General features: G+C 55.2%; 1 long non-coding RNA gene across 9 annotated transcripts; it reads left to right on the top strand.

Annotated features, from left to right (window-relative positions):
• On the top strand, positions 1-11748 carry LOC100524923 (uncharacterized). Of its 9 annotated transcripts, none has more exons than XR_014803918.1 (6): positions 1-3561; positions 4217-4404; positions 6991-7071; positions 8347-8421; positions 9566-9679; positions 10943-11748. It is a non-coding gene; the product is annotated as an uncharacterized LOC100524923 (long non-coding RNA). The 9 variants fall into 9 exon arrangements; XR_014803922.1 differs by having other exon boundaries at positions 1448-3561; positions 8344-8421; positions 11081-11748; XR_014803921.1 differs by having other exon boundaries at positions 1493-3561; positions 6991-7054.
• The last annotated feature ends 910 nt before the right edge of the window (positions 11749-12658 follow it).

The following is a 12658-nucleotide window of genomic DNA, read 5'->3' as shown; positions in this document are numbered from 1 at the left end:
AGGAACCATGAGGTTGCGGGTTCGATCCCTGCCCTTGCTCAGTGGGTTAAGGATCCGGCATTGCCGTGAGCTGTGGTGTAGGTCACAGACGCGGCTCAGATCCCGCGTTGCTGTGGCTCTGGTGTAGGCAGGGGGCTACAGGTCCGATTTGACCCCTAGCCTGGGAACCTCCATATGCTGCGGGAGCGGCCCTAGAAAAAGGCAAAAAGACAAAAAAAAAAAAAAGTGACAAAATCAGGGATTGAGGAAGATTACTGGGGAGGCCTGCAAAGATGAGATGCGCAGGGAGGCAGAAATGGGGTGTGATGGACTCTGGCGCTTCCTTCTGCTAATGGAAGAGAAATGTCAAGGTCACCCAGGACATCCTTATGCGAGGGCTAAACCTGACCTCTGTCTGCAGCGCTGACCATGAAGCCATAAAACCACAGGCTGAAAAGAGCTCTTGTTCCGGGAGGTGGGAGAGAGCCCCAGCGTGGTTTCAACATCGTCTCCTAGTTCTCCCTGAAGCTCTGTTGAGAAGCACATACCGCCCTCCTTCCTGGAATGTGCGTGACTGGTCGCTGCCCTGGCACAGCCATCTGCCAAATCCTGTTGTTCAGGAAGTGAATGATGCCCTTGTCCTCGTTGGTAATGGCCCGTGTTGTACAAAGGCCCTTTGCTGCATGTGGGGGGCGGGCAGGGGTGCCCTGTCCAGGCACCTGTGAGCCACACTGACAATGAGCTCTCTCAGCCCAGCCAGGGTGGGAGCCCTGGGGTGCAGCCTGTCCCTGCTCATCCAGTGCTGCCTCCAAGCAGGAGCATCCAGGGACAAAGCCACAAAGAGGCCAGGAAGCAGAGGAGCAGGGGCTGTGTCCTCTGCAGGCAGGGGGGGGGGGCGGGCAGAGGGGCTGTGCTGACACATCAGGCTTCCTTAGATTTGGGCAGGGCTTGCCAGCTGTCGGACAGGCACCTCCATCCACACAGGGGCATCCTCCCTGCTCCGGACCCCCCCCCCGCACCAGCATTCCTTCCACCACACTTTCATCCCCGCCCTCCCCGTTCCTGGTGGTGGCTGTCCAGTTGAGCCCTGCTTTCCTCTGATCCCCTCGTCCTTGCACTTGAGTTTCTCAAGGAGAGGAAGGGAGAGTGAGAGAAAGGAAAGCAAACAGAAACGGGTGTAGTTGGGGCCAGGAGGGCTGATGAAGGCAAATACAGACAAAAATGTGGAAATTTCCTGGGGGTATGTTGTCATCAGCACACATGTGTGGGCAGACTGCCTGGGATTGAGTCCTGGCCTTGCTATTTAGGAGCTGTGTGATCCAGGATAAGTTGCTTAACCTCTCTGTGCCTCAGTTTCCTCAGTAAAAACGGTGGTTGATAGTACATAGCTCCTGGGTTGTGAGGGTGACATTAGTTAGTGTGTATTTGGTTTTAGAACAGAGGGTGGCTCACATCAATGACCTAACATGGTAGCTGTTTTGTGCCAGTGTTTGTGTACTATTCTCACGATGGTACCCACACAAGTCCCAGCTGTCACCCACACAAGCCCCGGCTCTCTGCCCTGAGCAGGCATCCTGCTCACCTCACAGCCCCAGAGACTGCTTTGTTCCCTGTTAAGGGACAGCCAGGACCCTGGGAGGCTGGGGGTAATAACTGGGTGAGGGGTTTATACCCTCTGTTGTTTTGCTTGGGGCAGAAGGAATTGATGACATCCAGTCATGACCTGATTTTATGGTTCTGAGATGGTGGGAGACAAGCTCCATGACCTATAAACCCAGAGGGCACTTGACAAAGGGGTGAGCATCGTAGGAGGCCAGCGGGCTCCTTCCTCCAGACATATCTGTGCTGAGCTCAGAGAAAGGGGCTCTGGAATGGGGTGTGTCCTGGCCCAGAGTCACAGTCCCGTTCTCTGGACCCCACCTGCCGCCTGGGGATTAGGTGCCGGCTCAGTGTTTTGGGTCCCACACAGGGGACTTTCCAAGGGTCTCCTGTAACAAGCGCCAGGCCATCCACCGGTAAGGGGTGATGTCGTGAAGCCCCGCAGAGGGCGACCACAGCCTTCAGCTCTGTACTTAACCTCCTGCCATCAGCCTGGTAGACACAGGACAGGGTCCCTTCCCCAGGGCGAGTTTACATTGACTCTGCAGGGCCAGCCTCACAAGCTGGCCGCCGTGGTACCTCCTGTTGGGAGGGGGGAGGGATGAGGAGGAGGCTTTGTGGCTGAGGAGGGACCGGCGCTAAAGGAGGAAGACGAAGGTGGAGGATGGGGAGTGGGTGTGATTGTCCAGACCGGGTGACAAGACCAGATTAGGGCGATGGCAGAAGCGGCGCCTTGGGCTATGACGGGGAGGGTCCAACTGCACTCAGGACAGCCTTGAAGTCCCGGCTGAACCACCGGCCTGACTCTAGAGGAAATGCGTGGACTTAGGTGGGAAGGCACACAGACTCGTCCTCCAGCTACAGCCCAGCTGGGACACTTTCCCGGGTGGAGAGAGAGGGCGGGGGCAGCTCAGACAAGTGAAGAGACAGAACCAAGCCTGTCCCGCCGGCCCGGTCGCTAAACCAAATACTCGCGATGGGGATGATTGGTTAGGTTCTCTAGTTCTTCTAGTCTCCTAATCCTCGGGGCTCGGGCACGGATAATCCAGGGCTACGTACACATGAGTCTTCACAAGGCTGCACAAGATCACAGTCTTGTCAGGAGGAGAAACTGAGGCTCTGGTTTAGGAGCTGCCCTCGAATCACCATGGAGCAGGACTGAGCGTGGGCTGCCCGCCCCTCCGCCCAGCCACCCGGCTTCTAAATCTGGGTCTTTTCCCGCGTCTGATCCAGAGAGGAGGGAAGGATGTACCAAGACAGGGTCTTTGGACAGACAGCCGTTTCAATAGCTCCTCCTTAGAGCTGGGGTGGGAATGCCTCTCCCCCCACATGCCTTCAGCCTATTGGTGAGCGGGGAGCTGGAGCAAGTGTGAGGATGTAGCCGGTTTAGAAGGAAATAGCTTAATCCTTGCGTGGGATGGAGGAGGCAGGAAGGAGGGAGATGTGAACCTGAGACCCGGGGCGTGTGACTGCGCCGTGGAAGCCTAAGGGTGTGATGACCCTGCTGCCTGCCTCTCTCAGGGGGATCGCCTTTGCTAACTGTGGGGGGCAGGGCGTAGGGCCCTAATGGGGGACAGGGCCTCCCGGTGGGGGCTGACCCCTCTGACTTTGTCCCCCCACTCGGAAGCCACCACCCTTGTCGTTTGCCCTCTGAGAGTCCTCCTCCCTTGGGCCGCCCCCTGCCCTCTGTCCCTGGGGCCGTGACATTGGCAGGGTGCCCAGCGGGGCAAAGACGGCAGCTGCAGGTCCTAGTCCCCAGTACGTGTGTGAGTGTGAATGCGAGTGGGTTGGGATGGGGGAGCGGCGGGGCTGGGATCATCCGCAGATCAGAGCTCGGGAGTAGAGAGCTTCTAGCGGGTGGGGCCGCCCTACACGCTGGAGCCCGAGGACCTGCCCCTGGGACCACCACCAGCCTCAACACCCCTGGAGGCCAGAGCACGTCGGACAGGCACTGACCAGAGGAGCCTGGGAGGAGCTGTGGGGGTGAGTCAAACTTGGGACGGACTGGGTGTGGCTGGGCTGGGCGAGATGGGGAGAAGCCAGGGATGGAAAAGAGCTGCAGGTGGAGCAAGAAGAGGAGGGAAACGGGAGAGCATCCTGCCTCAGCCCTTGTTGCTGCACAGTAGCCTCGCCCCTTTCCCGGGCCCTGCCACCAGGGGGCGCTGCGGGGGGGGCTGCCAAGCAGAGCCGCAAAGGTGTGAGATGGAGGCAGAGTTACGGCCTTGTGGGCCCCAAAGGGGACGGTGGATGGTCACCCCGTGTCCAGCGGCAGGACAGTGGGGCTCCCAGCCCAGGGTCCGGGTTCCTAGACCCTCCGCTCCTGCTGTCGGGGAGGGAGGAGCAGGCAGAGGGAGCTGATCTGCCCAAGACCGCAGTGTGGCCTTTACCCCTGGGTGCCCACCATGGCCCAGGCCCTGGAGAAGCTCTGGAATAAATACCTGTAGGCCTTAGAAAAGGGAGGTAGGAGGTGGTGTCACCTGATAGTGGCTTTCCTTTGTCTATTCCACCAGACAGATGCCCGTCGTTTGGAGCAAGAGGAGATGGTGACCAGCAGAGCCCCGGGAGCTGCCAGGGAGGGCTGGGTGGCAGGTGGGCCTGGTGGCCAGCTCCACTGCCCCCTTTCTTCTTGCTTTGCCAGACCTGAGGACCCATTCCTGGTTCCTGGTACGCTCGCTGCTGCCTGTCACCCTCCTCTGGGCCTTCGACCTCCTCCTGGTGGTGGAGGGCCCCCGTCTCATGTCCCATGAGGAGCCTTTGAGGCTGGCAGGACCCCTGGCTGCCTACAACCTGGGCCTGATGGTTCTCTCGGGGCACATGTTCTATGAGGTAAGGGCCCTGCAGAGTCCTAGGCTCTCTTTTTTTGGGGGGGGGGTGACAGGGGATAAATAAAACCATAATCTTGCTATGCAGAAAAGCTTTGATGAGGACCCATGGGGACCAGAGGCCAGGCCATTTTGGGCTGCACTGTCTTCCTGGTGGAGACAGAAACCCCCGTCCCCTCACTCCCATTCTCCTTTTCCTTTAATGAAGAAATAAGGGTCAGTGGCAAGCGAGAACGGAGTCCATTCTCCACCTCACACCTAAAAGAACCCTCCACCCCCTCCTGGTTCTGCCTGGCCCAGTTTTCTGAGCCCTAAACCCAGTGATCTTTCCAGAAGCCTTGCTTGCAGCCAACAGTCCATCAGCCGGTGTGCACTGGGCATGCGCCTTGTGCCAGGCGGGCCGAATCCACAGGATGACCGCTGGGTAAGGCACCCCGCCCTCCAGGTGCCCACGATCTAGGGGGAGATAGATGGCGGAAACAGGAGGTTAGGAGAGGTGAGAGGAGGGGACAGGGCAGGCAGGAGAGGCAGGGCCCCAGCTGGGGTGTCAGGAAAGCCCCCCAGAGAAAGTGGTTCCGGTGGCCGGTGTGTAAAGTGGTCATTGTGGCGGCGCAGGGCCTACACCCTTTGTGAAGATCTGCTCATGTCGTCCTCTGTCACGGTCGTGAGGCACAGGGCAGGTAGGTACCTTGGCAGGTGGCAGAGCGCCCTGGCCTCAGATCTCACCTCCATCCCGCCCGGCTCGGTGCCGCAGGAACCAGCAGGTGGTCCAGCCTGAGGAAGCAGGTCCTGACAGCTAAGTCCCCTTCACCGCCTCTCCCTTAGTGGCCTGCCTCCCTTCCTCCTGCTGCACTGCTGATGGAATGATCCACGTGCCATAAGAGGCACGCCACTGTCCCCTGCCACCTTGCCGGCTTCCCAGCCAGCGGGCTGAGTCCTTCCTCCGCTGGGTGTCCAGGGCCTCCCGGGTCCCCTCTGGCCTCACCCCTCCTTCCAGCCTCACTTGCTGCACTCCCTGCGGTCGCCCTGTTCCCCTGCCTCTCAGCCCTGCTGGGTAAGGCCCCAGGCCCTGGCACATGACTGGTTTTCTGCCTGGAATGCCCTCCTCTTCTGGTGCCCTGACAAATCCCCACATGTCCCATAGCCTCTGGCCTTTGTCACCCCTCACGAAGCTTCCCTGACTCCCCCAGGCTGGATTATTTGTCCCCTCCTTTGCTTTTCATCTCTGCTCTCCCTGGTGCAGGGGGTGGCCCCACCAACCTGCCAGCTCTAAATGTACGAGTCGTCTCCCAGTGCAGCGATGTCCCTTGAAATCAGCCGGTGGGGGGGAGGAATGGGCGCACACGGCCTTCAGCCCCCTGCCCCCTGGAGCCTGTGAAATCTTTACCAGCAATACCCAGATTCTAGGCTCCCCTGTTTTGCAACGGGCCTGTGTCTGCTCCAGATGGTGAGGGTGTCAAAGGCAGGGCTGTCCCTTACTGCTCTTTGTAAAGATGGGCCCCCATCATGCCTGCTACCTTGTGAGGACATGCCCCACAGAACGTGTCATTTTTTCTTTTTTTCTTTTTTTTTGTGTGTGTCTTTTTGCCTTTTCTTGAGCCACTCTCGTGGCATATGGAGGTTCCCAGGCTAGGGGTCTAATCAGAGCTGTAGCCACTGACTTATGCCACAGCCACGCGGGATCCGAGCTGCATCTGCGACCCACACCACAGCTCATAGCAACGCCAGATCCTTAACCCACTGAGCAAGGCCAGGGATCGAACCTACAACCTTATGGGTCCTGGTTGGATTCATTAACCACTGCGCCACGACAGGAACTCCCAGAACGCATCATTTAACTGTGGTCCCAGATGACCCCGAGGCCACCATGATCCTTTGAAAGTCTGACGTGCCCATGTCAGCTTCCTGCCCAGAAGCCCTTGGTAGCTGCCTTTGCCAAGAGTGCATAGAGTCCCTCCTGGTGGGATTTTTCTCTGTTTTATCAAGGTGGCTCCGGGCTCAGAGCAGGGTCCAGCATGGAAAGATGCTTAGAGCCAGTCAGTGCTTCATTGTCAAGGGAATAAATGAATGATAAAATTCAAGCTCCTTAAAACAGCCTTCAAGAGCCCTCATTCATCGATTCCGCTCTTTCTCTGTGTCTGGGGCTGCCCCTCCCCTACTAGGAGCCTCTACTTGCAACTCCTGGGGGTTAGGAGCTCCCTCCTCCTCCCCTCCGTGTACCCCCACCCATCATCGGAGAAGCTCTCAGCTTCTTGGGGCCGTGCTGATGTGTGCAGATCTTCCTGTCCCCTCCTGACGTCGGGTCCCATACATCGTAGGACCCTAGGGCGGGTTTGTGGTCCATATTTGCCCACATACAAAACACTGGAGACCAGCAAGATGCACACAAGCCCCAGCCGTTGCTCTGGCCACTCTCTGGGCTTTATCTGACTGGCAGTCATTCACCAAGTGTCACTGGGGGTTGGGGAGGGATGGTTGGTGTCCAGAACGTGATGGGAGGAGGCACCTGCCTCCAGGGCTTCATTCAGGTCCCACCAGGGAGGGGGTGGGGCGGGCATCACCACTTGACCTTCTGTTCTCTTCCTCCTAGTTCATGGCCACCTCGCTCCTGGCCAGCTACAGCTGCTTCTGCCAGCCGGTGAACTACAGCTGGAGTGAGCTGGGGTTAAGGGTATGACAAGGAGTGGGAGGGTTGGGCCTGGAGAGAAGGGTCATAGGATGCATTTCAAAAAAAACCAGAGCTCTATCCAGGTGTCACCATTCAAGACTTCGATGGGAGGCCGTGATCGGTTCAGTACAGGCTCAGAAGATCTCACTGTGACTCTCAGCCCTGCCAGTTCCTTGCTGTGTGATCATGGGTTGCTTACTTACCTTATACAGACCTCAATTTTCTTATCTATAAAATGGGAGAGTACTGCCTACTTTATAAAAAGAAACAATAGGAAGAAGATGTTTGAAAGTAGTTTGCCCTGGGCCTGGCACACGCAAAGTGGTAGCTAAGTGGTAGATATTGGTTGTTTTTATCTGTTCTCTCTTTCAACTGCAAGCAGAACAAAAGGCTTCCTTGCAGCCCAAAAAATCAAGCTGAGGCTCAGCAAGTCACCAGGCAGTGATGTGGGTATTGAATCAAGGATCATTGAACAGCGGGCTCAAGTCTTGCTGCTCAAAGTATGGTCCACAGACCAGCGGCATGAGCATCTCCTGGGGGCTTGTTGGAAAAGTGGAACCTAATGTTTCACCCCAGGCACGCTGGTTGGGAATCTGCTTTTCTCTTTTTTTTTTTTTTTTTTTTTTTTTGTCTTTTCTTGGGCCGCTCCTGCGGCATATGGAGGTTCCCAGGCTAGGGGTCGAATCGGAGCTGTAGTCTCCCGCCTACGCCAGAGCCACAGCAACGCAGGATCCGAGCCGCGTCTGCAACCTACACCACAGCTCACGGCAACGCCGGATCATTAACCCACTGAGCAAGGGCAGGGATCGAACCCTCAACCTCATGGTTCCTATTCGGATTCGTTAACCACTGCGCCACGACGGGAACTCCTGCTTTTCAACAAAAATCCTCAGGTGATCCATGTGCTGGTCAAGTCATGGCTCCAGGAGTTCCCTGGTGGCCTAGCAGTTAAGGATCTAGTGTTGTCACTACTGTGGCTTGAGTCACTGCTATGGCTTGGGTTCAATCCCTGGTACCGGTACTTCTGCATCCTGCGGGTACAGCCAAAAAAGAAAAAAGTCCTGGCTCCAGTTTGGAGAATCCTTCTGTTATCATTCCAAGCAGCTTCTCCCACTATATCCTATGCTAATGGGCATTTTTTTTGCAGACAGGTAGGCACTGTGGGAGCAGGGGCTGCAGAGGGACAGTGAGGATTGGGGCTGAAGTCAGTGTTGCCAGGGCCAGGGGTACCACCAGCAGGGTAGCAGTCTGACTGCAATTCCCATCTCTTCCCAGCAGATGGCGAGCGTGTGCTGATGGTGCTTCTCAAAGGCCATTGAATTACTGGTCGCAGGGAGTAATTCACAGTGGGTGGTGAGTCCATTCCTTGGAATTAACCATCAGCTGTGTCTAGGATGGTTCTTTTATTTATTTATTTATTTTTTGTTTTATTATTTATTTATTTTGGTCTTTTTGTTATTTCTTGGGCCGCTCCCGCGGCATATGGAGGTTCCCAGGCTAGGGGTCGAATCGGAGCTGTAGTCTCCGGCCTACGCCAGAGCCACAGCAACGCAGGATCCGAGCCGTGTCTGCAACCTACACCACAGCTCACAGCAACGCCGGATCGTTAACCCACTGAGCAAGGGCAGGGACCGAACCCGCAACCTCATGGTTCCTAGTCGGATTCGTTTACCACTGCGCCACAACGGGAACTCCCTAGGATGGTTCTGAAGGTGCTTTGTGCATAGGCTTCCCTCCAGTGTCCTTATGGCCTCACCTGGGGCTGATGTTAGAGCCAATGCTTAGTCCCCGGACCCGGAGGAAGAAGGATGCTCCCTGAGGAAGCATTTACCAGGTTCCAGGTCAAGTGAAAATGGGAAGATAAATACATTTTAAAAGCCTGACATATGTGGCAAAGGTCATTAAACAGCAAAAGCCATCTTTAAGTGCTCTGAGGAACAGAAGCCCTGCTTCTGAATCTGGAAGGCTTGTAGGACTGCGTGAGCTGGGATGAGGTCATGGTTTTGAGGGTGAAATGAATCTTGCCAAAATGGAGTCTGAGCAGAGAACCTTTGGGACTTTGTCTTACCACTGTCTGGGTCCTGGGCTGGGTGTTCGACACCCGAGTTTACTCCCCAGTGCCTTGAGGGGTGGGAGGTAATATTGGAAAGAGCCCAGGCTCTGAAGCCAGGCTGTGTTCAAATCCTAGCTGGGCTCCCTAGTACTTGCAGAACCTGGAACAAATTACTTCAACTCTGGAGCTCAGTTTTGCCATCTGTAAAATGGAGATAAGCATAAACCACAGACCATTATGTGTGTTTATATGATGTTTCATACATCCAAAGTACCTGGCCCACAGTAGGGGCTGTACAGGCATTTGACTGGTGTCATTTCCCTTGAGTTTTAGCCTCTCTTCCAGAAAAACAGTCAGAATCACCCTGCCCTTGGTCATTGAGGCCCCAGGAGATGAGTCTGGAGAAACCATGGCCCCAGAGTTAATTCTTTTCTTTCCTCCCAGGTCATCTTCCTATCACGAAAGGAGTCAGAGCAGATGAGCTTCCTGCATGTCTACCACCACAGCACCATGCTCTTCAGATAGTGGGCTGGGGTCAAATATGTGCCAGGGGTCAAGGTGAGTCAGGGGCTTGGGCAGCCTTGGCCCAGGACTGGTGGTGAGGCCTCTCTCTGCTGGGGTGAGTGCCAGCTTGGGAGGGCTGCATCCCTGTAGTTTCAGGCTTTGGCTCTCAGGTTCCCCTTCCCTGTGGCTATGACTCCTGGCCTCTGCTCCCATTTTCCCTCTGTTGCTCCATGGCACCCCCACCCCACCCCGCCCTGGTGTGGGGGAGCAGGCTGCTAGGGGATGCTTATGGCCCTCAGGCAAGAGAGAGGGGTGTAAGAATCTTTCCTTGGCATCCTCTTAACCCCATGACCTTGGATGACTCATGCTGGACCTCCTCATGATAGGACCTCCCAGGGGGCTTTGTGGGCTATGCAGAGATGCACCTGCAGCTCGGAGGACTGAAACATGAAAGAGACAGCCCAGAGCACACTCAGCTCCACTCCACTTACTTCTTTTCTCTCCCCACCCCATTCTGCAGCCTTCTTTGTCAGGGTGCTGAATTCTTTGGTTCATGTCTTTATGTACCTGTACTATGGACTGGCCAATCTGGGGGCCCACCTGCAGCCCTACCTGTGCTAGAAGCGACTCTTACCATCCTGCAGCTGGTGAGAAAGACCTTCTGGCACCAAGGGCCACAGCTGAGCCCAGGCTTCTATTCTTGGCTGCACCAGTGACGAGTTATCTGTCCTTCTCATCACTGGATCTTCCTTAGTCTCTCAACTTGCAAGGGTCTCAGTCACCAGCTCACCAGATCCTAGAACTAACCCAGACTCCCTGATGAGATGTGGGCCCAGAGCAAGTGACTAACATGCTTCAGGCCTTTTATCTTCAGTGAAATGAGGCGGCTGGGCTAGATGACCTTGGAGGGCTAATGGCCTGTGTGTCTGTGGTCACCAATCTACCCCCAGGGGCCTGGGGACCCTGTGGTTTGGGGAGTACCAATACCAGGTGGTGGTGACAACCTGAGCTGTCCTTCTTGGGGCTCAGGATGAGTTGAGGTCATCGTCAGTGTCAACCAACACGACATGGCTGGGTGGGGGCAACCTGGGGACCAGACCAGGAAGAGGATCAGGAAGTTTCTTAGGATCATGGGTAGGAAAGCCTGGGGATGGTGCTTTACCAGGCTTCAAAATCCCTGTTCTTCCTGAGCCATGGGAGGTCCACCCCTGCTGATAGAGGGAATGACAAGAAAGTCAAGGGAGACTCCCTCCTGCCCTCAGCACTGCCCCTCACCTTCTCTTGTCTTCTCTTTCCTCTCATATTTCCTCTCCCTAGGGCCAATGTGTGACCATTGCTGCCTACTCCTCCTGCAGTCTCTTTGCCAAAGAGTGTCCGTTCCCTGGCAGGCTCAATGTGACCATTCTCCTGTTCACCCTCAGTCTCATCAGCCTTTCCCTTAACTTCTACCACCAGACATACCTGAGAGGCAAGTGGGAGAAGCTGACCTACAAGGTGGGGCCAAGGACTGAAACTAGCAGAGCCCTCCCCATGGAGAGTTTGGTGAAAGATGATACGGCCCACAGCCCACCCGTGCTGAGCAGATTCCTCTGGGCAAGTATTTCATCCTATGAGGAAAGGACAATAACAATTCTCGCCGCCTTCCCAGAGTTCAGGAGGACAGAACTGGACCCAGCTTCCTGAACGCACATCTCATGTGGATTCGTCACTATTTGCACACCTCCTTCCTCTACTAAACGTGAGTCCTTCTGAGGAGGGACTGAACTCTCAGTGGTCCCCACCCCTGGCACAGTATCTCAATAAATGTGCATTTAGACCCCTATATTCCCCCATGGGCAGTCAGGGCTGGGAGCAGGGTTGGGAGCATGGAGGAAGGCAAGGCTGGTTTGATCTTCCCCTTGCAGGCAGAGAGGATGGCTGAGAATATCTAATCTAAGGAGTGTGGGTCTGTGTGATTTCTCTTGGGGCTATGCCAACAGTTCCCCTGCACATCTTTCTGTCTGTTCACTATTACCTAAGGTGCATTTACACAGTTGTATGATTCTGTGTGTATGGGGCAGCAGAAAGGGCTACTCATACATGTCCAAATACTTTGCTTTTGAATACACGTGTGTTTCCATTCATGATTTTCTCTGTTGGTGTTTTTTGTTTGTCTCTTCTGTAAATCTTGGAAAGTGCCATGCTAGCCAAATAAAAGCTTCTGGGATCATTAACACTTCTGTCCTGATGGGAAACATGGATTCCGTGAGAAATCTCTGCATACATGGTCCACCGAGAGCTTCCAAAGAGGGATGTGAGAAAAGGAGGGATGGGGTGTAATGAATGCCGCCATCCGCTTGCCAGAGGGGGAACTAGGGCCAGCCAAAGGGAGCCAACCACAGAGTTGGCAGAAGCAAACATCTGCTGGGCTGGTTAAGACCAGAACTGGATGGGTGTCCGGAATGCAGATTTCCAGGGAGCTGCCTCTATGCCTTTGAGCTGCTGCTCCTTCTCCTTTATAATCTCTCCCGTTAGCTCTTTCCCTCCAGTAGAGAAGTTCATATTTGGTGATGCCTCCACTGCCAAGAACCTTAAAGACCTGACAAAGGTTTCATAAGGTTATTTGGGGACTGTTTATCCATCAGGTGCTCTGGTTAATGAACTCAAGGCCAGGCGGGGCTGCATCCTGTGGACAGAATACTCAGAGAAAATTTCCTCCCAGCTACGCAGGATGCAAACACATCCCACACACTCTTCCACAGCAGGTTGAGTGCCTTTGCAGGTGGGGGCCTATTTTAAGGCAATCTTTAAACACACACACACACACTCAGAAGTGAGGTCTGTTCACTTGCTTAGCATCCAGAATAAGAGACGGCTTAGTCATCCCAGGGTTCAGAGCTGACACGTGTCCAGTCCTTTGTGGCTGCCTCTCCCTGATTTAAGTAGCACAAGAGGAAGCAAAATGTCCTGGGTCACGTCTCAATGAAACAAGATTTGGGTGGCAGGGAGAGCCTGGGGGAAGGCAATGTGGTGGGGAGGGTTTGGGGGGAAATT

The sequence above is a fragment of the Sus scrofa genome, chromosome 5 (genome assembly GCF_054392235.1).
Source record: "Sus scrofa isolate SSC_HxYL_T2T_F1_AM1 chromosome 5, Sscrofa_HxYL_maternal_Yorkshire_Landrace_v2.0, whole genome shotgun sequence".
In the NCBI taxonomy this organism is placed as follows: Eukaryota; Metazoa; Chordata; class Mammalia; order Artiodactyla; family Suidae; genus Sus; species Sus scrofa.
This window is presented reverse-complemented; position numbering and strand designations above follow the sequence as displayed.